We start from the raw sequence: 26,312 nt of genomic DNA on the forward strand, positions 1-26,312 counted from the left end.
CTTTCACTTAGATGTGATTGAATCGGATTAGACACCGCGGACATTTTCAAGCAAAGTTGCCCTAATTTACAATTTATCAATCAATGTGACTGATTTTATTTTGGGTTAAGTGAAGGAGAAAGGTATCTCATGGGCCTTTTGAGTGACCTCTTTTAATTTTGAGCACTCTTATTGTGTAGCTCGGATCACCAATCTAGTGTACACAAGGATTTTAGAAAGCATACACTTGCGAATTTTCAGGCTGGAGGTTGAAAAAACTCTCAATTCGGTCTTATTTCTTAAAATTCATCATGAAATCTCTTAATGAGCTCAATAAAGAATGAAATGTACAGAAATAATTGTCTGAACAAAAGCTTCATTATTGCCAATGTTTGAAAAATTTTAAAAGCAATACATATGAGAAAAATTCTAAAGAACTCCTTTACACGTGTATACACACTTTTCTCTCTTAATAGCCCCATTTTCTTTGAGCAATGAAATCCCTTAGATGTTTTGCACGAGCGCTTTCAAATGAATTTCCGAATTCACATTGTAGGGCCTGCCTAGGAATCAAGTAATACTTGTAATTTTCTTAACTCTCAGATCAAAATCGTTATCAGATATAGAAAGGTATTTTTCCCTTATTGAAATATTTTTATGAATGCAAGTGGAGGGGAAAAACAAAAGGAAAAATACCCAGAGTCAGTGAGTAAGAATAAAAAATCGGTATGCATGTCCTATGGGGAACCTTTTTATGCCAAGGGTAGGTCTAGCATGAAAATGCAATCCTCTAGGGTAGGCACTATACAATACCTGATGGATCCAATCAACTTATTGAGTAAAGAATAATTAAAAATGAAAATTGTCCAATTGGAGTGAAAAAGGGACATTTGTCCCAAAAATGAGGACAAAGTCCGAATGGATCGCCTGTATTGATCGACACACAAAATGATGTGTGAAAAATTAAACTCTTAAAAGGATTACATGTCTCGACTAATTTATTCAGTGAATTTTAAACTTAAACCCTAAAAAGGAATAAGCGGCTCAAGAGGATATGATGAAATTGATAATTTATTCAAGATTGACCAGATTACCTAAAAAGGGTAAAAGGGTCAAATGCATTGCATGAGATTTGATTACTTATTCAAAATTGAATGGATAACCCTAAAAATGAATCAAATGAATTGAATGAAATCAATTGATCAAACAGATCGAGTGAAATGATGATTTATTCAAAACCGACCAAATTGCCCTAAAAATAGGTAAATTGGTCAAATGGATCGGATGATTTATTCAAAAATTGATTAGATCACCCTAAAAACTGGTCAAATGAATTTAAAACCGACTAGCTTGCCCTAAAAATGAACAAATTGATAAAATGGACTGGATGTAATTGGTGAATAAAATAGTCCAGTGGATTGAATGGAATTGACGGCTTATTGGTAGTTTTAAAAATTTATTGCAATGCATTAGTCTATGAGCCTTCTAATAATCAAATTTTGGCCTCAATTCATTTATCATTTCAATAGTGAGGAATTATTTGTGAATTTCTTCAAATTAATGTCCTTTTCGCAAGGAATTTTTACCAACTATGTTAAAAATGGCCAAAGAACGATTGTTAGATGCTCATATTCCAAAGATCGCTCTAGGAAAATGATCGGATCCTACCTTACCTTGTGCACTACCCCTTTGGATGGATACAAAATGTAAACGTGCAAGTCTCCTTGGATTAAGTATCCGAGACACAAGGTGGCTTATTCCTAACACGGGATCCCCTAAATGGCATTCTCTTCTAGGGTTTATGCATGATGCCAGTTTATTAAAGCGATATAAATATGTGACAAATATGGCCTAAAGGACATAAATAATGCATCGGGGGAAAAGGTCTAAAATGAAATGTACTTATTGAAAATTAAGTGTAATGACTGAAATTTAAACATGTAAGTTATCTAGTGGGTAAGTCACTAAAAGAGTGCCAAAGAGGCCTCTTATTGCTAAGGCACATGAATGCAGGCCAAGAAAACAAAGAAATGGTTAGTGCAATTGATAGTACACATAACATATTGGGAGCAATTAAGAAAAGAGATACAATAAAAGCAAGTAAAAGGGGTGGAACCCCTTCCCTCGTGCCTAATGTGCTTAAGAAAGGGTGAGGCTGACTCTAACCTAGGAAAAACTCTAACATGGATGCATGAGACTGGGGTTCACTAATGCAACTAGACTCGATAAGGTTTAAAAAAGGTCCCCAAGCCTTCAGACCTAAGGGAATGGGTCATCAATCCCAAGACCCTCGGTCGGTGGCTCGGGCGATCCCCTAGGTACTGCTATGGGCGCAGAGCACACCATCCACGTACCTAGAGAAACCATTCCTAGTCCTACAAGGCGGTGTGGGAAAGAGCCCACGAAAAAATAAAATAAAATGGGATAACAGTAAATAAACATGCACGTATGAAGTGTTCCCTATTTTGAGGGAAGTGGTTGAGAACCAATGCGAGGCTCTAAAGGTGACACACCCCCTCCCCCAAATGCAATGCAAAGCGCGAGATAAAACAAGTATAACATAATCCAAACAACGAATCATACATACGTGAGTGAGGGAGTAGTTTGATACGCGCGCGAGGCAAAAAGTCCTAAAATGGAAAATGCAACCCTAATATCCAAATGCTATGCATAAAAAGGGTAGAAAAAGGAAAAGAATAGCTAAATCAAATACTTGGACCCACTTAGGAAGTCCCCAGTGGAGTCGCCAACTGTCGCGCCCCACTTTTTGAGTATGTGAAAGTAGTGTGTGGGATATGTATGTGAACGTGTGTGAAAATGAAAATAAAAGGCCGTGGGATTGTGAAATGCGACGGTTTGGCCAAACAAAGTTCAAAAAGGGTTTTTGAATGGAAAATGGAGTCGCCACTTGGTATAGAGTTAGGGTGTACCAAGTCACCCAAAAAGTGATTTTTTGGAAAGGAAAAGTAAACAAACCCTTTTTAAAGAACTTTTAGATCTACGTAACCAAAGAAAGGGATCGGGGGTCACGTTTGATAAGGGAGAAGGCAAAGGCAAAGCCTAAGGCACTCCCTTACCCTAGCCAAAGCTAGTTGCGTGACTTAGCCCTTCTTTTCCCAATTTTTCTACCCAAAGTATGTGTTGCATGTTGGATATGACTAATGGATATGAAAAAAATGCAATCCTAAATCTAAAATGTCTCTTATGAGGATTTTTTGTCCCAATCACATGAGTTGTGATGGCCAATAAGGTAAACTCTCATAGAGGTCACAGGTGATGCAAATGAACCCAAATATGAGTGCAAGTGTGAAAATGTGAGAAGAATGCAAAACAAAATAAAAACAAATGTAAGTGCAAGTGTGCAAATGTAAGAAAAGTGCATGTGTGCCAATTGAGAAAATGAAGGTGTATGTGTGCAAGTGGATGAAAATATGGTATAATAGTAGTAAATGCATCTAAGTACAATTGGGTGCAATTTGTGAGGTAGGAAATAAATAAGTGATAGGGGAAGAAGAAAAATGTGTGAACATGGCATGTGGAGTGAGAAAAATATAAGTAGTGAGAAAATGTAGATAAAAAATGAAAAAGTGATATGGTAAAATGGAGGTGCATGAACCTAGAGGAGTGCATCAAGTCGGATACGGGAATGACTTCTAACTTCATGATTTTAATTTTCCCTTTGATTAGAAGGAAGAACTAGCGTGCTAAGGCTATTTTGTAGCCACACTCGCTCGTTTCCCTTACCGAAAGGGGACTCTCAAGCAAATGTACCCTATAAGTAGAATGAGGATGCAAAAACCTAAAATGAAGGGGAAAGGATTGGAGGAGCATACCAAATGCTAGAAAAACTAAGAAAAATGTATGAAATGTAGTGAAACATGCAAGTATGCACTAACGAGAGGGGACGGCCTATTGGGTCTAGCATTGGACTAGCCCTTTTCTAGAATTCTCTCACAAGCATTGGACTTGTAAGAGCTCGAGGGAAAAGACCATGGCCAGCATTGGACTAGCCACGGTGATGCATTCATCCATCACATTCATCTATGACTACAGAAAGCAAGTAGACATGCCAATCACCTATAAACACATAGCACATAACACTTAGCATGCTCGACTAAATGCAAGAGCCTAATAAAACAAATTAACACGTAGCAATAAAAACAAGCAATCAAGCTAATGAACCTATTACATTGACTAACTAAAACAAATGGGGAAGGGGAAAGGTGAATAAAAATGCTCTCCAAACCCTATCTATTACAAGCCAAGAGGTGTACACATACCCCATAAAAGCAAAAATAAATGAAATAAATGAAAGGAATTAAGGAAAAGCAAGGAAAGCAAAGTAGACATGCAATTCTCACTTAGCACGTTGGATCACATAGGGGAGAGACAAAAAAGATAAAAGAAGTTATACCTCCCTTGAGTTGATGCCCTAACGAAGTGAAATTACTAATTTACCCTCCAAAACAATAAAATGGTCAGGGTACCAATTTAATTAAGAACATTAAAGAAAATATGCAAAACACAAGCTCACTTGGTCATAAAGTTCTTAAAATCACGAATTAAGTACAATTAAACAAAGCATGGTAGTTAATTGAAACAAACAAGCAATGAAGTTACAAAAATTAAAACTACCAAGGACCAAATTGAGGAGATTATTCAATTTATTGGGTCATAGCAGCATTAGTTGGAAGCCAAGGGGTCAAAGTGAAATTTTTTTAGACATTGCCCATGCAAGCATGCAAAGCTACGAAACATATGCCTCTGTAACAAAGAAACTACCATTTCCAGCACCAAGCTCCATACATAAACCTTCAGCAAACCAAAACTTTGAAATAACTCTACTTTAAGCATGTCTAAACACCTTTTAATTAAGACGAATCTTAGAAGAAATTCATGTAAATTTCATGCAAAGAAGGAGCTTTTGCAACCGAGAGACTGTTCTGCAACTTCTTACTCATTCGACCAAAAATGATATTCATGCAAATAACTCAAACACACCCCAGCCATTTAAACACAAAAAATGCAAAGACTTAAAACAAATGTAGGGAGGAAAGATCTAGTAGGCTTTTGAACTCAAGAAATGCCACAACATGATCTGGGAAACATGCTACTATTTGAAGAACAAAAGCTGCTGCCGCTTTCTCAAATTCTTAATCAAACAACCAGGATCCATCACGCTCCCACTACACCACGCTACACCCAAAGTGAAAAGACCAATGCAACCCAGGAATAGCAAACAAATCCTAAAAGTTAAGCAAATCAAAAAAAACTTCAGCAACCCAAACGAAGGAAAAAATAAAAAATCTGTTCGCACAGCTGCAGGATGATCGAGGGGGCTCTTGGCTCCTTTGAGCTCTAATGTAATGACATAGAAAGGACTCAAAACAGGTCCTAAACTCACTTCAGCACAAAAAAAAACTTGGGACAAAGGGGAGAGGGAGGATTCAATAAGGTTCCTGAAACATAAAATGCAACAAGGCAAAGATACGGATTCACCCACCCCCCCAATCGAAGTTCAGCAACAGTGCAAGGTGGCATAAGCATCTACTGACCCCCTAACTCAGGGCTTCTAAAAACACTCTAAAGGCTAACCAAGACAACAAACAAGGTACTAAGAATAAAATGGAAAGGAAAATAGCAGGAATATACTACCGCACACAAATGGCAACAAAGAAACATCGAACAGAATTGCCCAAAGTTTTCCGCCATTTTCTGGATTTGTTTATTCAAGCACACAAAGATCAGCCATCAACATCAAATGCAAGCTTCATAGATTCATCATATACTATAGAAAGACTTCCACACACCAAACATCCAGAAGTACGAAAATCTGGGTTGGAGAAACAGCTTGCAAAAACCAGATTTTTGTTTACGAAACGTTTTACCGATGGAATGGGTTTGTTACTAAGTACAAGAAACATGAGGTAATTTCTACACAAAAAAGGTCTCAATGATCCATGCTAACACCAAAACCCAGATGCAAGGAGATAAGGCAAAGATCTGCACCAACAACGTATGAAAAAGAAAGCACCGAAGGCACATCAAAACAAAACCATGAAACCAAAAACCCCAATCAGCGTAGGATATAAATCTGAGTATATGTAAGTGCGGGAAAGTGGAAAGAAAGGGTTACCTTGAAGACCTTAACACCGAATATGTGGAATCCGTGAGCGTTGAAGATAATCGTTCTTCGTGGAAATAGAAAGAGACTTGCTACTGGCTCTGATGAAGACCACGCAAAAATCTGGAAATTTCTGGTCCTCTTTTCCGCAACTTCCTTTGCCCAGATTTTTTCTTTTACTCTCCGAGAAATTTTTCAAATCTCCCTCTTGCTCTCGGCTTTTCTCTCTTCTGGCCCGTCCAACTAGATTCTCAGCCTATCTCTCTCAAAGTTGCTTTTTTTTTCTCTTAACTGCAACTCCGAGCTCTCCTTTCCCTCGCTTACTTTCTCCTTTCTCTCGCCCAGTTCTGAAATCTTGCTTCTTTTCATTTTTCCCCCCTGCCGCCGTTCAGTCTTGCCCTTACTCCCGCCCCAAGTTTCAGCCGTTAGTCCCCTTTTGGTCTCTCTAAAACTCACCCTGCCCCCCACTCTCAGTTCTCTCTCCGTTTTTCTCTCCAGCCTTCCAACTTTTCCTTCACTCTTTTCCAGCCGTCATTAAAACCCCCGTTCTCTGCTGTTTTCTTTTCTTTTTATATGGGAAATCATAACCCTCAAACCCTCACCTCAAAGGTGAGGATGAAGGGCTGATTCCCACCACAATCCTCAACCATCGATCCCATGAAAAATATCATTTCCCGTCGCTGCTGCATGCGCGACTGTTTTTTTTTTTTTTTAAAATAAATAACAAATGGTAATTTAACAGTAATAAATCCTATTTTATGAATAATTTTCTTTCTTCTTCTTCTTTCTTTTTTTTCATTCATTTTTTTTATTTAAGGCCAACTAAATGAGCAACAAATAACATAAGAGAAACGAGAATAAAATAACAATAATAATAATTAATAATCTAAAATGCTATAAAATGCTAGAAAATGCCCCAAAAACATGAAATTGACCAGTAAAATAGATAATGCAATAATAAAAAAAAATTATTCAAAAATTTGGTGTCTACAATGAGGTTGGACCACGCACAAGGAGAGCCAACAGGAGCTACAGACCTAGAGGAGAGGCAATCAAAGGAATCAAAATGCAAGTACCATCTTTCGAAGGTAAATCCGACCCGAATGCCTACCTCGAATGGGAAAAGAAGGTTGAACTCCTGTTCAATTGCAACGACTACATGGAGGAGTAGTAAATGAAACTCGCAGTCATGGCATTCTCTGAGTATGCCATCATCTGGTGGGATCAAATTACCACTAGTCGAAGGCATAGTGGAGACATTGAGATCACCACTTGGTTCGAGTTAAAGGTCCTTATGCTCAAACGCTTTGTTCCTAGCCATTACCATTGTGACTTGTACCACAAGTTACAAAACTTAAGGCAAGGAAATCAAAGTGTCGAAAATTACTATAAGGAGATGGAGGTGATCATGCTTCGAGCGGACATAGTGGAAGATCGAGAAGCCACCATGGTAAGATTCCTTAGTGGTCTACAAGCGGAAATCGCGGATGAGGTCGAAATGCACCATTATGTGGAGTTAAAGGATATGCTCGAGAAGGCCTTGAAGGTGGAGCAAAGGCTTAAGAGAAGGGGTCAACTTAGAACCTTCTCTACGCCTTCACCATCATACAACCGAACTATGACTCCAAGGAATGAGACCAAGCCGATGGGAGGCTATACCACTCCCACCAAGCCAAAAACCATGCCGTCCAAGGAGGAGGGGAGACCTATTTCCAAACTGTCTAACGAACCTCCTAGAGCACGGAGCCACGACACCAAGTGTTGGAGGTGTCAAGGACTTGGCCATATTGCTAGCCAATGTCCAAATCAAAGAACAATGATCGTACTTCCAAGTGGAGAAGTAATATCCGACAATGTAGAAGAATATTAGGGAATGCCGCCACTAGAAGAGGAGGATGACATTGAGGGGGTCGTCCAACCACCATTCGAGGAATCTGTAGGATTAGGGCTCATTGCAAGGCGCGCACTAGCTGAACATGTGAAAGAAGAGGAGATCCAAAGGGAAAACATCTTTTACACCCGATGCCATGTAAATGGTAGAGTGTGTAGCTTGGTGATAGACCCTGGGAGCTCCACCAATGTTGCGAGCTTAGTGATGGTCGAGGCTTTAGGACTTCAAACCCGCGAGGACCTCCGTCCATTTCGCCTACAATGGCTAAACAACTGTGGAGACATACGAGTGTCTCAACAGGTACTTGTTTCTTTTAAATTTGGTGCTTATAAAAATGAAGTTCTTTGTGACGTAGTACCTATGCAGGCTAGCCATATCTTACTTGGTAGACCATGGCAATTTGATAGAAGTACTAGCCATGATGGTCGTACCAACATGTACACCTTCCTACATAAAGGGAAGAAGATCACCCTTGCACCACTCACACCTAAGTAAGTGTATGAGGACCAAATAAAAATTCAGCAAGAATGTTAGAAAGTTGATGAGAGGAAAAAAAATCGAAAAACATGAAAGAAAAGAAAGGAAAAGATCTACGCAAAATGAGAGGGAAAAGGCAAAAAATGGGACGGATCATGAGGCAAAAAAAGAGGAAAAAATATTTTTGAGCGCAAAAGTCAAAGATGTGAGGAGAAGGCTACTTGGAGGCCAAACCATGCTCTTGTTTTACACCAAGGAAGTGTCGAGTGACACTAACATCTTTGACTCTTCATTGCCTAGTTCTTTTACTAAACTTTTGCAGGACTATGAGGATGTTTTTCCAGATGATGTGCCAAGTGCATTGCCACCCATAAGGGGTATTGAGCACCAAATAGACCTCATACCTGGAGCACCCCTACCTAACCGACCTGTCTACAGAAGCAACCCAAAGGAGATCAAGGAGATTCAAAGGCAAGTGGAGGAGCTTCTAGGCAAAGGATGGGCAAGAGAGAGTTTAAGCCCCTGTGCTGTTCCAGTCATCCTTGTGCCAAAGAAGGACGGATTTTGGAGGATGTGCACGGACTGCCGAGCTATCAATACCATAACGGTAAAGTATCGCCATCCCATTCCCTGTCTAGATGACATGTTAGATGAATTACATGGGGCAATTATATTCACAAAATTGATCTGAAATCGGGGTATCATCAAATTAGAATTAAAGAGGGGGACGAATGAAAAACTGCTTTTAAGACTAAGTACGGGTTATATGAGTGGTTAGTCATGCCTTTTGGCCTTACTAATGCACCAAGTACCTTTATGCGATTAATGAATCATGTCTTACGTGAGTACTTAGGCAAATTTGTAGTTGTGTATTTTGATGATATTCTCATTTATAGCACAAGTCTAGAGGAGCATTTGCAACATGTTAAGCTTGTGTTAGAAGTACTTCGAAAGGAATGCCTATATGCTAACCTAAAGAAATGTACTTTTTGCACCGACCAATTAGCATTTCTAGGCTTTGTTGTAAGTTCACAGGGCATTAAGGTGGATGAGAGTAAAACCAAGGTCATCCAAGAATGGCCAAGGCCGACCACCATTGGAGAAGTAAGGAGCTTTCATGGGCTTGCGAGCTTCTACTGACGCTTTGTGCGCGATTTTGGCTCCATAGCAGCACCTTTGACTTCCATTATTAAAAAGGATGTATCATTCCATTGGGGTGAAGATCAAGAAAAATCCTTTGACTCTCTAAAACACGCACTCACACACGCACCTGTATTATCTCTTCCTAACTTTTCTAAGACATTTGAGATTGAATGTGATGCGTCAGGAATTGGCATTGGAGCAGTGTTGATTCAGGGCGGACGACCAGTGGCTTACTTTAGTGAGAAACTAAATGGAGCAATGTTGAACTATAGCACCTATGACAAGGAGCTATATGCTTTAATTCGAGCACTCCAAGTGTGGCAACACTACCTCCGACCCAAGGAGTTCGTCATCCACACTGACCACGAGTCGCTCAAGTTTCTTAAATCTCAAAACAAGCTGAGTAAGAGGCATGTGCGATGGATCTCATTCATAGAGACTTTTTCGTATGTTATTAAGTACAAAACCGATAAGTCCAACATAGTTGCTAATGCACTCTCACGAAGGTATACACTTCTTGCTACTCCAGATGCTAAATTGCTTGGTTTTGAGCTTATCAAAGATCTATACTCAACTGATGATGATTTTAAGTTAGTGTTTGAAGCATGCAAGCAAAAGGCCCAAGAGAAGTTCTTCATAGCCGACGGGTTTCTTTACTACTTGGACCGATTATGCATTCCCAAATGTTCAATTCGTCAATCACTAGTTAAAGAATCTCATAGTGGAGGATTAATGAGGCACTTTGGGATAGCTAAAACTCTCTCAATCTTGCAGGAACATTTATACTGGCCCAACATGAGGAGGGATGTCGAGAGAGAGGTTGCACGATGCATTCAATGCCTTCGTACCAAATCCAAGGTAAATCCTCATGGTCTCTACATGCCTTTGCCTATACCAAGCGAGCCATGGGTTGATATTTCTATGGATTTCATTCTTGGTTTACCTAGGACAAAAAGAGGACATGACTCCATCTTTGTTGTAGTGGATATGTTCTAAAAAATGGCACACTTTATTGCATGTTACAAAACTGATAATGCACCCTACATTGCTGACCTGTTCTTTAGGGAAGTAGTCCGCTTGCATGGTATTCCCCGCACTATTGTCTCTGACCGTGATGTTAAATTCTAAGATACTTTTGGAAAACACTTTGGTCTAAGTTGGGCACTAAGTTGTTGTTTTCAACTACTAGTCACCCTCAAACCAATGGCCAAACCGAGGTAGTTAATCATACCGTGTCTACCATGCTACGTGCCTTAGTTAAGCACAACTTGAGAACGTGGGAAGAATGTTTACCACACATTGAATTTGCTTATAACCGTTCTACCCACTCTACTACTCAGTTTTCTCCTTTTGAGGTGGTGTACGGTTTCAACCCGTTAGCACCACTAGATCTCATGCCTTTACCTTTGAGTGAACATACTAGCCTTGATGGCAAGAAAAAGGCCGAAGTAGTACGACACCTTCATGAAAAGGCGCAGGCAAACATTGAAAGGTGCACGGAGCAATTTGCCAGACATGTAAACAAAGGGCGTAGGCAACTACTCTTCGAACCTGGAGACTGGGTTTGGCTCCACATGCGCAAGGAACGCTTCCCTAAGAAACGTCGAAGCAAGTTGATGCCTTGTGGTGATGGACCTTTTCAAATTCTTGCCAAAGTCAACGACAACGCCTACCAACTTGACCTTCCAGGTGAGTATGGTGTTAGCTCAACCTTCAATGTCGCTGACTTTCTTCAGTTTGATGTAGGTGACGACTTCGATTTGAGAACAAATCTTTCTCAAGAGGAGGGGAATGATGAGAAACCTCCAAGAACTCAAGTCATCACTTCACAGGGCTCGAGTAAGGATGACCTACGTGCACCATCAATAAACCTTGGACCAATGACTTGAGCAAGGACAAGAAAGATGCGTGAGAACCTCCAAACATTTCTCCAAATTGTTCATACACGCATTGGAAGGATTCAAGAGGATAATCACACAATGGTGAGCCTACTCCAAGTCCTTGGCGAAGCCACGGTTGACTAAAGAAAGCACAGATTGCTTGATGGGCCTCATTGCCAAGTTGAGAGTCTAATGTAGGCTTGAGAATAAGGATTAGCAGCCCATGTTAGGCCTTAGCCAACCAGCCCTTGTCTATTAGGGCTGAATTTAGCAAGTTCCATTCGTTTGTTAATTTCCTTAGTAAGTTAGGTTTAGGAGTTAATAATGTTTTCCATTCCAAGTTAGGTTTAGGGCTATCAAAGCCTATAAATACAAGGCTAGCCGAGTTTGTTAGGGATTATTCATCAATAAACAAGTTTTTAGTTTTAAGGGTATTCTCTTAAGCTTTGGTTAATTTTGAATATCTTAGATTTTGTTTTAAGTGTTCTTCTTGGCTTATCAAGCAAGAATCACACTTGCTCGTGGCACCGTTCTACCATTGATCATAAGTTCCTTTAATCTTTTCTTGAGGGTTAAGAATCAATCTTAGTTCTCATCCAAGGGATTCTAAGGGGGTTTAGGGTTCTGCACGTACAAACCTTGGAGTCGCTTGTCTAGATCCTGTTTTGTTGAAATACGAGTTCTTCCAATCGCGGTTTGGGTTCGTATCAATTTCTATATGCCAGAAGATTCTAACAGTTACGAGTTTTTCATTTTAGGTGGAGTTTTGGAAACTACACGTGATGAGACAGTCTTGTGGATGGAAAGAAGTATGGTGATTTTTCTATTTGATTGTCTCAATGGTTAGAAATAGAATTCACGGAAGGGGATCCTGAGTTGCAAATGGTGGTGAGAAAAAATCCTGTAAAGAGAGATGGTAAATTGAGACATTTTCTCATGAGTTAACTGGAGGTTGAATTCGGGGTAACTACATATGTTCATTTGCCAATTGAATCAATTTGGTATCAGGACTATATTGATTTGGATGTATAGTTCGGTATCATATTATTTAGTAGTTAAAGACAAATGGTTTCCAAAAGAAATATTCACCAAGGTGGAGATTTGTTAGGAAATTGGTTTAATTTCTTTTAAGTAGGCTTTTAAATTTGTGTAAAAGTAATTAGTTTCCTAATTGGTTTTAGTTATCTGAAATATTAGTCAAGAAATTTTCTATTTTGTTTAGGATTTAGAAATTATTTCCAATTCTGTACAAGTCTAAGAGCGCTACTGGTTTCCTGTTGTTATTTGATTTTTGGACAAATAATATTCTCTATAAATAGGTGGGTTGGCATATTACAAGGAGACACACAAATGACATACAAGAGCATACAAGGGCAATATGTAGCTTTATACATGACGTGTGAGAGAGGATTTTTGGGAGATGAGAGATGGTATATAAGAGTTGGGATTGGGTCCAAATTATATTCTTGTATAGGATATTCCTCACATAATAAAGAACAGGTTTTTTCTTCGTGGACGTAGGCTCAATGGTGAAGTCGAACTATGTTAAATATTGTGTGTCGTTTATTTTTCATACTTGTGACTTATTTATCATTAAATTATTGTGTACTTGATATCTCAATAGATGTTTGTTCCACGCTTGGACCCTAACAATTTTTCCTTTCAATTATTAAGCTTGGTAGTCGAATCTTGACTTGATAGCGAAAAGAATTCTAAAAGAACTATTTTAACAATTGGACCAATTCCAATAACTCACTACAAGTTAATTGTTCTCCTCATACCTGGAATAATAATTTGACCATTCGCAAACCCTTTTCCTTTTATTTAAAATAGGTGAGTAACCTTTTTTCTTCATTTTACCATGTGCTAATCTATTTTTTGACTAAACGCTAGTTGAGGAAACTAAAGAAGAACAGCCATTTAATTTAAAGAAGATTCATAATCACCATATAAAAGAGACTGCTCATTACATTACTAGTATAGAACATGTATATTATTAGAGATAATTTTAGAAACCTTGACTTCCCCTAAGGTTTTTGACAATTTCAAATTTCACTTGAATCACTTGAAGTTTCAAATATTACATTTAGCTCTCCTATTCTAAGTTTTTGAAGTAACAATGTCTGCCCATGTTAATTGTAAATTGATGTAAAATGCAAAAAAGTACTTTCAGTTGGAAGTTACCCTTCCATGGCTCATACAAAATGATACAACAAATTTAACTGAAAATGTTGAAGATTTAGTAAAAAGAATTGAAAGAAATTAATTTTGAAAATTAACTTGTAGCAAGTTATAGAGTTCGTTTTAACGAAACCATTGAGCGAACTGATATTTGAATCTTGACGTTTGAAAATAATTATGGACCACACAATCTAAAAAAAAAGCAAGTTCAATTTTAAAGAGAGCTTGAAACTGTGAAAGAAAAAAAGAGTGAAAAAATACCCTCCATAGCAATTATGAATTAGGGAACATTATTATAGTCAACAGCATCTAAAAATGAATCTCTTCATTTGATGAGCAGAATAGGCCATTTTTTCGTATGATTTCTTGGCATGTAGTTCTCTCATTGACTTTGTTACGATTTACATAATCAATTCCATAACTAATTTTAAAAAATAAACTTATCTTCTATTTGATTTTCTACTCCTTTTTTTTGGGTTACCTTATGAAATGAGTGTCCAAGGGTAGTTTGGAAAAGGAAATGCTTTTTAGGGTTTTATATGATCCTTTTAGATATATGGATTGATTTTGCTACATTGGAATTCAACATAGTGGAAGTAAGCGTAATATCAAATTTGTGGTGGGGAATGGAAAATCAGCTTCTTTATGGTTTGACAACTGGTATCCATGCGGATCATTGCTCAAAGTGTTTTCAGTTAGCTTATCAATGCTTTTGGATGCTCATCTGCTATATGGGTTTCGGGCACACACGGTTGACTTTAGATTCAATTTATACATTATTGTACTTTTTCTAATGTATATTTACATAATTGTATTATATTTCATGATTTGTTATATGCTTACGTGGGGGAGGGTTGGGTTAGGTGGTACGGAGGGAGGGAGTGTAAGCAAGAGGTCTCGGGTTTGAGTCCTCCTTCCGCTTACACTAAAAAAAAATGTTACTAAAAAAGAAAGATTTGTTATATGCTTACGTAGGCCAGTGGGAAGGCGTGTGAGTGTCAAAGTTCAAAAATTGATAATATTTATAAACTTTCTGCCCAGGGTCATTCTTTTCGTGTATTCATTGTGGCTTCTGCAGCCAAACTCCCACGTCCCTTGTCATGTATAACCATTTTAAGATGGCCACACTATTTATTGAAATTTAACCGTATTTTTCATGCTATTATTACTACGATATATTATAACAATATAGTATTAGTACTACCATAAAGTTGGAGGATAAAGTGTAGTTAAGCAAAAATTTTAGTGGCTATTTGGGTCATCTATCCTCATTCATACAATATTGTACAGAGCACTCTAAAACATGTGAAAATATTCACTTTGGCCCTTATTATCCGACAATGCCACTATTTCTATCCACTTCATAATATTATCCACTGCAATCAAAATATGCAGATTCCCATAAGAAGACAGAAGTAGCCCATGAAGTCTATGACCCAAACGTCAAATGGTCCAATCTCCAAAATTCCAGTTTGTGGCATCTCCTGTCTGCGACCAATGTTACAGTGTGTTGGCACTTGTCACGTGCCATAAAAAAACATGTGGTATCTTTAAATAATGTTGATCAAAAGAATCCTGATTGTCACATCTTTGCTATGGTTCTTTCTAACCCATAATGACTACCACAAGAAGATGAATGATAATGCTCCAGAATTAAGGATATCTCCTCCTCGGGTACACATCTTCTTATTACTCTGTCTGGAGACTGTCAGAACAATTAAGGATCTTCCTAGAAATTTTGCTTCACCTTGGCAAAGAATTTCTTTTGTTTCTAAAAAGTTAAATCATAAAGTATAATATTAGATACAAGATAATTAACATAATCAGTAAACCAAGGTACCTTAACATGATGAATGGCCCATAATTGCTCAATTGTAAACTTGTCCTCTATCCGTGAATCATCAAAAGTATCCACCTTAACAAGTGGCCTGCTACTAAATTCGAGTCCTTATCTTTTATCTTCAAGTCGAACAATTGCAATAATAAGATCCAACAAATCAATTTGGGTTTTGCATCCTTTTTAGACAACAAATACTTGATAGCAAAGTATCATTATAGATAATAACTTTAGAACCAACAAAATAAGAGCAAAACTTTTCAAAAGCAAATACAATAGTTAGATACTCTTTCTTAGTATTAGCATAATTCACATGTACTTCATTAAGAACTTTACTAGAACATTAATTCAAAAGGTAAATTCTAATCAAGTGCAATGATTATAGGTGCTGATGTAAACACTTCCTTTATCTTATTAAAAGTTTCAAGACAAGCATCAACAAAGACACAAACTACAACTTTAGGCAACAAGGCACATAAAGGTTTAGTTACATTGAGAAAATCTTTTATGATTCTTCTATAAAATCTAGCATAACCAAGAAAACTCCTAATAGCATAGATAGAGCTATACAAGGGTAATCTCTCAATTACCTCTATCTTTGTCTTGTCCATTTCTATGTCTTTTTTAGAAAACTTATGGCCCAAAATAATATCTTCACAAACCATAAAGTGACATTTTTTTTTCTAATTTAATACCAAATTAGACTCTTTACACCTTTGTATGACACTATTCAAATTATTCAAACAAGCATCAAAAGAGGAACTATATACAAAAAAATCATCCTAAAAACCTCAGTGATATCTTCCATCACATCAGAGAAAATGGCTATCATGGACCGTTGAAAGGCAGCTGACGCATTGCAAAGTCCAAAAGGCATTCTTCTATACATAAATCTACCATATGGGCAAATGAAGATTGTCTTTTTCTAGTCCTCTAGACTAATTGGGATTTGATTTTAACTCAAATAAACATGTAGGAAGCAATAAAACTTCTGGCCCGCGAATCTTTCTAGAATTTAATTGACAAACAACAGTATAAAATGGTTCTCCCTTATGGCAGCATTCAATTTCCTATAATCAATACAGACACGCAATCTAGCGATAATGTGTGTGGGGGTTAGTTCATCTTTCTCATTTTTTACCACTATCATTCTTCCCTTATTCGATACTACCTGTACAAGGTTTACCCAAGAACTATTAGAAATAGAATAAATAATCTTTACATCAAGTAATTTAATTACCTCTGCACAAACTACTCCTTTCATATTGGGGTTGAGTCTTCTCCGATTCTCAACTGAAAGTTTAGCATTTTCCCCTATTAAAATCCCATATGACATTTGATATCTGAAATGCTCCAAGCAATACTCATCTTATGTTCATGTAACACTCTTAACAATTTTTTAGTCTCAACTTGGCTTAATAAAGAGGAAATAATAACAAGATCATAAGATTCTAGAAAAGCAAACATACAATAAATGTGCAGGTGAAGATTTAAGTTCCAATTTGGGATAAAAACTTTCATTAACTACGGCAATTTTTTCAAACCAATGACTTTTTACATATGAAAGCACTACTTACCCTTCTAAAAGAGCTTCAAAAAGTTTAAGAGCTTAATGTCCTCTATATTCTCATCTAAACTTAATGCAATGGCACTCTCTTATGAATCATTAAATGACTTAAAAGCTAAACCTTCGTTAGAAATAGTATCTAACACATCAATTTGTCAATAAGACTCATTAGTAGAAGAACATTTAAGCATTTTAAAAATGTTAAACTCTTGTTTATCTTTACCTATGCTTAGTGCAAGCTTGCCCTCTAAAACATCAATAATAGTCCCTCTGGTGGTTAAAACTGCTCTACCCAAACTAATAGACTTGCAAATATCTTCTTCCATTTCAAGAAGTGGAAAATTAGTAGCAAAATAAAATTTACTAATTTTAATGAGCATATATTCTACCAGTCCTACTAAATATCTCACCCAATGATTCGCAACTTGAAGCACCATCATTGTAGGAGCAAGCTTACTAAATTTTGATTTTCTCAAAAATGATAAAGGCATCAAACTAATACTACACCCAAGGTCACATAAGCACCTATTAACAAAAAAAATTTCCAAAAGAACATGGCACTGTAAAACTCCCTGGATCCCTTATTTTTGTAGGAAGATGATTCTGTAGCACAGCATTACATTCCTCGACCAAGGCAACTACAACAAATTCCTCTAATTTTTGCTTATTAGACACAATTTCTTTTAGAAATTTGGCATATTTGCAAGAGCCTTGGTAAATGGGACGTTCACCTGAAGCATTTTAAACATCTCTATAAACTTTTAGTAATGACCCTTGTTTGCCTTGTAATTCAAACTTTGACGATATTGAATGGATAACACATATGCTTTAATCTTGGGCATCTTGATAGAGTGATCTTCCTTATAAACTTCCTTGTTTGTCATTTGCATTTTACTCCCAGTTTCATCACTTTTCTTCTCATTCTCAATTTCATCTTGCTTCATAGGTCTCTCTTTAGCTTTATGTACAAGGTTCTCCAACACCTTCCCCAAACGACTGCTATAGGTTCATTTCTGTATTATTAGCAATCTCCCCGATTCTCTTTTAGTCATTGCTTCAGCCAACTGACCTACTTGCCTCTCAAGGTTCTAGACAGATGCATATGAGACTGAGCCAAATTGTTAGACTGGTCCATCCTTTGATCTATCTTTTGCATTTATTGCAACATCATCGGTCATCTATCCTTATTCATATTACCATTAAGATTTGCTATTATCTCTCCATGAAAGAAAATAGATCAAACGGAATAGCAAAATTGTATAAAAATTTATTAAGATTAAAGCCCACATTTATGCAGAAATTTGTTTTCACAAAAATATTAAAAGGAAAGGTTCTTCTAAAAACGTGACTGCATATTACTTGAAAACAGTCAATGGAAAAAAGCGTCGAAGGGAAAAAAATGTCCATGAATATGAGAGACTATTGGATGGAATTTGGGTACGTTTACCAATAAAATTGTATGAGCTTGTAGTGCTTTTTGTACCTCTATCAAAGTTATAAATGTATAAACATATTCACTTTATAATATTACTATACTAAGCCAAACATCAACATCAGATTCCATAACAAATAGTACTATTAGTTCTAGGATTAACTTTATCCACAGAAGAGATAAAAAATAGGGGATGGTTATAAACTGGGGTATTTTGCTTTTATCTTTATCACTTAACTCATTTAATCATAGTCGTATTTTATATCTTCTTACCTAACCTTAAGGCATATAAATTCTTGAACTTTCTAGATTAATGTAAAATGCATACTATATTGATCTATTCGGTTCCAACGCGAAGGGGCTTCAATTGCAATGATTGAGAATTAAGATAGGGTTAATTTCACATTCCTCCCCTGAGGTTTTTAACAATTATAGAAAGCTCCCCTCAAATTCTAAAAATTACACCTATCTTCCCTATTTTTACTATTTAAGTAACATTTTAGGCCCAAAAAGCTATACATTTTCTCACAATTCCTATAATACCCTTGAGCTATAATTCACGACAAAAAATAAAGAAAAAAATGGTTTACAATCTCTATTTCATTAACATCCAAATCACCATTAAATAAATACTAATTTTTGTTCTAATATTCCTATTTTACCTAAAAATTTCGGATGCAGACCATTGTATCAACTATAAAATGCTACATCAAATGCCCAAAAAATTACCTATAATCTCATATCAAAATCAGATTTTACTTAATACACAACAATATTCATCAATATCCCTAAATTTCAATTTTATGACTGCCACCTTTTTAATACAAAATAATGTAAACCATTACTGCTAATATCAATATCCAATATACTTCATTGGCACATAGTTCAAAATCAATCAAATTCTCTCTATAGAAATAACATCAATAATTGTAAATCAAATATAAAAACACAATGCAGTTATAAATATATACCAAGAACACTTTTTTTTCATGGCAACCATAATAGTATAACTTATATTTAGTCCCTATTCCACTTCCTGTTCTTAATTTTTATTTTTTTTATCACTATCACTATCTTTATCTCCATCTAGTTTGATAATAAAATTAGCACTCAATTTGTCATTGACAATTTCAATTTGCTAATGCCTATCAAAAATTGGAAACAAAAATGGGCGCAAAAAAACTATTTAATAATAATGGAAAATCGAGAATTGGGAATAGATACCAAGATATATAAGTATTGGTGTTTTAGTGTGTATGATAATTTTATTAGTGGTGATAGTACACATTTGATTGATAATAATAAATAAATTAGTTTAAAAGTACAATAGATGTAAGAGAAAGACGATAGATAGTTAAATAGAAAAGACTGTAATTTAAATTATTAGTCGATAATAGATGAGAGAGCTTTAATATTTGATAAAGTTTTTTAATGAGTTGACAATTAATGAAGGGCATTATTGTAGTTTTATCATATCAAGGGAGGTTTCTATAATTATGTAGAACTCAAGGGAGCCGAGTGAAATTGTTGAAAACCTCAAGGGAGGTTTCTGAAATTATCCCATTAAGATATAAAGTCATCTTGAATTGGATCTTTTTGTTTTCGAATGTTGCTACCTGCTAATAAAGTACAAATGCTTTACTTTTTTGTTAAAAGAATTCGGCTACCGAAGTAGATATTAATAATACAAATGCTTTTTGGTGGCCTGCATTTTGATATTATTAAAATTTTAGTTAGGTTAAAGATTCTACCAAACCACAAACCACGAAAAAGCCAACGACCTCTTTATCTTTGGCCACCAGTAGGGACAGTCCCTCTTGGAATGCTGGTTGGGAAATCAAATCTCATAGTTAGCATCAAATGCAAGAAATTCTTAGGTTGTGTTGGGATTGCATTTTTCTGAATTTTTTGTAGAAAAAATACTGTAGCAATTTAATATATGTAAGGTAAAAAGGTGATAGGGAAATGTGTTCATGAAAAAAGTAACAATTTTCGACGAAAAATGACTGTCCAAACAAGACCTTAGTTTTCTAAATTTAGCGGATGTTATAATACACTCATCTAATTTAGAAGTAGTTTAGTCTCCTCCAATTTTCAATAGTCACGTTAGGCCTGTTCCCTTCTTTCATAATATATGAGTAGTCATTGTTGACGTTTATCCAAAAGAAAAAAAACAAAAAAGCCAACGATCTCGAAGCTGGCCAGCATGGTTCGTTTATTTTTTATTAGTCTATTCATAATTCCCCCGAAAAGGTAAGCATAGACGGCAATCACAGAAAAGAAAATGATTCGTTTATCTTTTATTAGTCTATCCATAATTCGCCCGAAAAAGTAAGCATAGACGGCAATCACAGAAAAGACAGCAGATGACACGAGGATTATTGTCGGCACAGCAAAAAGTTTATTTTATTAAACAATTTAATTTGTTTTAACTAACTCGTTTTGTCGTTTTGATCTCTTGTCCGTTATCCATATACTGATTTTTCTACTGAAAGCTATGAAAAAATTCTATGTATGAATATTATTACACGTATATTTTTTAAATGTACGACCAAAATTTTGGTTGAAAAATACATGTTCGATAGCATTATAGATGAAAAATCATTTGTGAATAGCACAAGTATATATATAAAGTTCGGAATTAAAGTACGGGTTAACTTGCTATGAATTTTTAGATGTTATGCCATTTAATACAAGTTTTTACTCACACTCTTGTGGATGAGATATTAAATTAGTTGTAATTTTATTATATTGTTGATATTTTCTGCATATATATATATATATATATATATATATATATATATGAAAAAGAGACTACCACAAATAATTTTGTTATTTTTTTACATGATTCATAACATATGTATTTATTCTAATAAAAATTTTAAAATTTTGTCATAAATTAAATGTGATTCCTGAAGTATAAATTTGGAAAAGTTTACTACATCTTTTGTACATCTAGTTGACAAAAATCTAGTTATTTTTTAGAGTATTTGAGAAATGAACAGAATGGGGAAAGTTTTTTAATTTATACTAACAGACATATACTCCACGAATATAATATAAATATTTGTTAACTACTTTGCAGCATCAAGTAGACAGTAGCCATATATATCAATTATTGATGATCTAACAGATGCTGTAGTACTTTTTAATTCATTTTGTTGTTTCAAGAAGTAAAAAAGTATTATCCTTTATCATCGGAAACTTTTGAACAATGTATTTGTCTCTCTCCTCATACTATGCTCCGAGAAATTTATTCCCACCCAGTTTGTTCCAAAAGATATAAAATTCTTTATAGCTCTTAATGAAAAGAATACATTTGCTTTAAATGCATGGTTAACTTAATGACATTGATCATAGCCTCACAATTTCTAACTTTTTGCATTATATGCCACAAACAAAGTCTACGAGTATTTTGGTAATACCTTAACGATGGCAATTTTCGTTGCGTATATTAATCAATTGTAATGGCAATTGGAGAATGACTAGGCAAGCAAGTAAGCCAAGTTTTGAACAACCAAACTAAAGGAAAATACAATTTGAGTCCCCAATAAGTAACATATCTATTGTTTCAGTCCTTAAAGTTTCAACAAAAAGCAGATCTGGTCACCATTACTTAGTACCTACGCAGTTTTAGTCCTCCAAGTTTTGTTAAGAATAAATTTGGCTTCCACTATATCCAATTTAAGGCAAATTTAGGACATTTGAAGAATTTTTCTCAATTACTAATAAAATTTAGTCATGTACTCTAAAGTGTGCATTTAATGAAGTTTAGGAATAAAGAAGCAACATAGTGCTAACTTTAAACAATAAGATTAAGAATCAGCAACAAACGTGCTGCACAAAAAAAAAAAAAAAAAAGACACGTGCTAACTAATTAACTACTACAAATGAAAGAAATTGGTTAAACTACAAAATTGAAGCTAGATGTAGCGTCCAATTCATGATCCAGGATTCATATTGCTTTATATCCTACCGCCACCAAGCAAAATGCCCTAACACTCAAATTCTTCAAATAGTTTACAAAATTTCATTTTTTCTTTGTATGTTTTTGTTAATTAGTTACTGATTTATCATCATGTGAGTTTTTGTTGTCATTCTAAGTTAGCCGCCGTTTTGCTTCTTTTTAAAAAAAAAAAAATTAATTTTACAAATACGTAACTGTACATAGTCATCACATTTAGTAATTGGGAAAATCTATCAATTGTCTTCAATCTGTTTCAAAATAAAAACGTTTTGGGGATCAGGTTTGCTTTTTGTCAAATTTTTTAGGGCTAAAGTTGCATTAGGTGCCAAATATAAGGAATCGTATTTATTTTGGTCAAAATTTTAGGAAACTAAAATCACACAAGTGCCACTATTGAAGGACCAAACTGCATTTCTCCTACGAAATAAAGAGTTTCACTTGTTTCATTTGTAAACAAATTACAGCCTAGCGGAACTAATTGACCATGATGATTAACTTTAACAAAAGAAGCAAATGACATATCGGCAGTACTTTGTCATGGTTCGTCCCCTCAAGCCACGCTTCACATACCAATTTTCAGGGTAAAAGTATATGTCCGCTACACTTTATCAATGGAATGCATATCATAAGCATTATATATTTTCATTCTTTTTAGGTGAAAAGGATGCCTTTTCCAATGATTGAAGGACCACAAGCCAAAATGAGATTACCCTTGCATTAAAAGTACAGATTAAGAGACTTGAAGGAAAGACAAGAATATGCCTATTAGTAACGATACGGAAACTTTTATGTCAGATGGTAGTTGCTGTAGGAGGAGTTCTATGCGAGTATACAAGGTTCCATTTGGTTTTATTTTAACATGTCCATTTGGTTCCATTTGGTTCTGCATAAAATTTTTTCGTTGATTCTAGACTAACTCACTACAAGAAAACTGACTTTTCACGACGCCAGAAATATGCTGCAAAAAGTCCAAAAACCGCCGCGAAAACCTTTTTGCGGCACAAATGCGACGGAATTAAATTGTGTCACAAAAGTAGCCGTTACAAAAGAAAACGACACAATTTTTCAACATGTCGCATGCATTTGCATCACTCTACTTGCGGCACAAAAAATGCGCTACAAAATGTCCACAATGTCATGCGACAAAAACTTGCGTCGCAAAAAAGTCACCAATATAAAGACCAGAAATCAAATTTTTCATGGTACAATAATTATCATGCTCAAATATCCTAAAATCGAATATTATAACAAAATATAGTTCCACAATACACTAGAATAAAGTACCATACATTGTTTTAGTCAAATTCTACAAACTTTATCATTTAATATTGTTCGCTCCAATTACAAGATGTTTCATATATTCCAAAATGTGCTTGTCTTCAAAAGTACAACACTTCATCATACATCTCTCAAAAACATCTTCATATCTCCCAATCCGCATGCTTCCAATGTACCATCAAGTCTAGGGCTGCAAAGTGTATTCTATTAGTCCCCTGCTCATATAACCCCAACCCATTAAGCATGAAGAAAACGTTAATATAACAATAGATACTGAAACGGAATTTGTAATTCAACCTTTTCACAGACACTGAAAATTAAGACCACTTCTACTACATTATGTCCCATAAATAGCTGGCTAAATCTTAACAAAAACAGCTCGTCTTCCCAATCATACAAATACTCAATGGAAAACTTGACAGAATAGAGTTATTTCCAGAAACTTTTCCAGTACCTCAAGCAAGTCGTTTGCAAGTAGTCCTGCTCCTTTTCTTCTTTGTATGATGGTTCTGGTATAACAAAAGACTAGTCAATTAAATATCAACAAGGAGCTCATGCACAAATAGTCATCAACAAGGAAGTCATGCACAATTCAATATCAACAAGGAACTCAGCAAAATTGGTCTTCTATAGAAGGACCAACTCAAAGTACGCATACTATACCTCAAGAATATCAGCAATTGAAGAAACTTTTTTATTCATTTCACACTTGTTTATGTCAGCATCATTTGTTCCAACTTCCTTGTACATTTCAGCATCATTTGTTCCAACTTCCCTGTTCATTCTATCACCAACCTGTTACATTATCAACAAAGTGTGAAGAAAAGAAAATCAGGCCATAGCTGCTGATATTTCAGAGAGTTTGAACACAAAATCGAATTGTATGAATTAATATACAACCTCTAATGAGTCCGAAATTTGAGATTGTTTTGCTGCATTCATTTCTCTTCTTTGGAGTGATGCCAAGTCACATGTGGATGCCCTCTGGAAGAACAAAGATCAATAGTAACTAAAGCAATAAAAAAATTAGAAAAACTATAATATTTAACAAAATAGTTATCCCAAACCATTCTTGCTTCAAATTGAGCAATCAACTCCTCCTTAAAATCTGCCAATTTCGAATTCATTTCTTCTCGTAGTTCACCACGTATGATTTCCACTTTCTCATTCACTGCATCCTCAAATGCTTTCTTTTGTCCATCATTCATGTTATCTGACATCCTATACACGTCTTTTGGAGTCGCACCTACCCCATAAGTTCGAAGACGACCTGGTTTTTCAGGTCCAAGAATATTTTCATAGAGTATATCTTTCACAAAATTATCATCCCTGGATGTCTCTGGCAGTTTTTGTATTTCCTCATTCATAGTTGCCTAAATTGAAAAACAGACAGAAGAAAGAATTATTTATGAAGTAAAACCAATAAAAAGTGACTAAAAGCTATTCTTACAATTGTTTGTGAAGTCAACTCATCCATTTGTTTTCCTTGTCTTGAATGAATAAAAACGTCTAGTTTCGAAGGCTCTTTTCCAGTTTTAATCCGAAGCTGCCACATATTCAATGTACAAACTAAAGTGTTAATATTTCTAAATAAGACTATGTTCCAGAAAAAATTGCTAGAAACATAAGCATTAGAATTTAATATACCTCTTCCCTGAGGTTCACATGATCTTTTCGCCCTGTTCGATGTGGCATCTTTTATTTTTTTCGATTCTTGCTATTAATCTTGCTTTGCTTCTAATTATGTACAAAACAGAAAAAGGTAGTTAACAACACATCAAAATCATAATAGCACTAGAATTTAATTCAAAAGCAAAAGAGATGTGACAATAAATACATGCCTTGACATCTTCTGAGCTCCAATAATCAACCAAAATAGGCCATTGATCCTCCTCAACTCTTGCAGGACAGTGTGCTAATAGCCATGACCTGTGCCTCCTATAAGGAGTGAAATACATGCTCTTGACTTTTGATTTCCAATTTCTCCACAATTTGCTGACCCTTATCATTTGTACTTTCTTGCATGTATCATCAATATTTGTATTTCTCTATCAAAAATTACAAAACAAAAGTTTAAACATTCACAAGCTACAAGATTGTATGAAATAAAAAGAAAAAAAATGTTGCTAACTTTGATAGTGAGTCAAAATACCTTAATATCTTCCCAAAATCTCTCCTTAGATCCTTCAGGCATGGCCCTCCAATCTGTGTACGTGAGTGGTAATTTATTACCATCCTTTACTAAGATTCCTACTTGACTTATATACTGTGTAGCATTAGGACCAATTACTTGGCCCCGTGCATTCCAAACTAACTCCAATTTCTTTCCACCACCCCAACCAGCACTTCGTCTGGCTAGTCCTCTACCACTATTGTCTCCTGTGTACAAAAAACACATACACATACAAAAGAAGAAATTGTGATTCATATAATTTTTTTTATGAATATTATACAAAGCTTATAATAAGGAATGCTAGACTCAAAACTATTTGTGGTAATCTTTTCTTTTCCAACCGACCTTCTTCACTAGAATCATCATCATCAAAAGTACCATCA

The 26,312-nt window shown here is 35.6% G+C and overlaps 1 long non-coding RNA gene across 1 annotated transcript; it reads right to left on the reverse strand.

Moving 5' to 3' along the window:
- Window positions 1-23,947: 23,947 nt before the first annotated feature.
- LOC113757317 lies at window positions 23,948-24,473 on the reverse strand. The gene is made up of 3 exons (XR_003466247.1): window positions 24,420-24,473; window positions 24,211-24,265; window positions 23,948-23,971 (listed from the first exon to the last, which is right to left on the reverse strand). It is a non-coding gene; the product is annotated as an uncharacterized LOC113757317 (long non-coding RNA).
- Between the last annotated feature and the right edge of the window lie 1,839 nt (window positions 24,474-26,312).

Source organism: Coffea eugenioides, unplaced genomic scaffold (assembly GCF_003713205.1).
Source record: "Coffea eugenioides isolate CCC68of unplaced genomic scaffold, Ceug_1.0 ScVebR1_2952;HRSCAF=4078, whole genome shotgun sequence".
Lineage (NCBI taxonomy): Eukaryota > Viridiplantae > Streptophyta > Magnoliopsida > Gentianales > Rubiaceae > Coffea > Coffea eugenioides.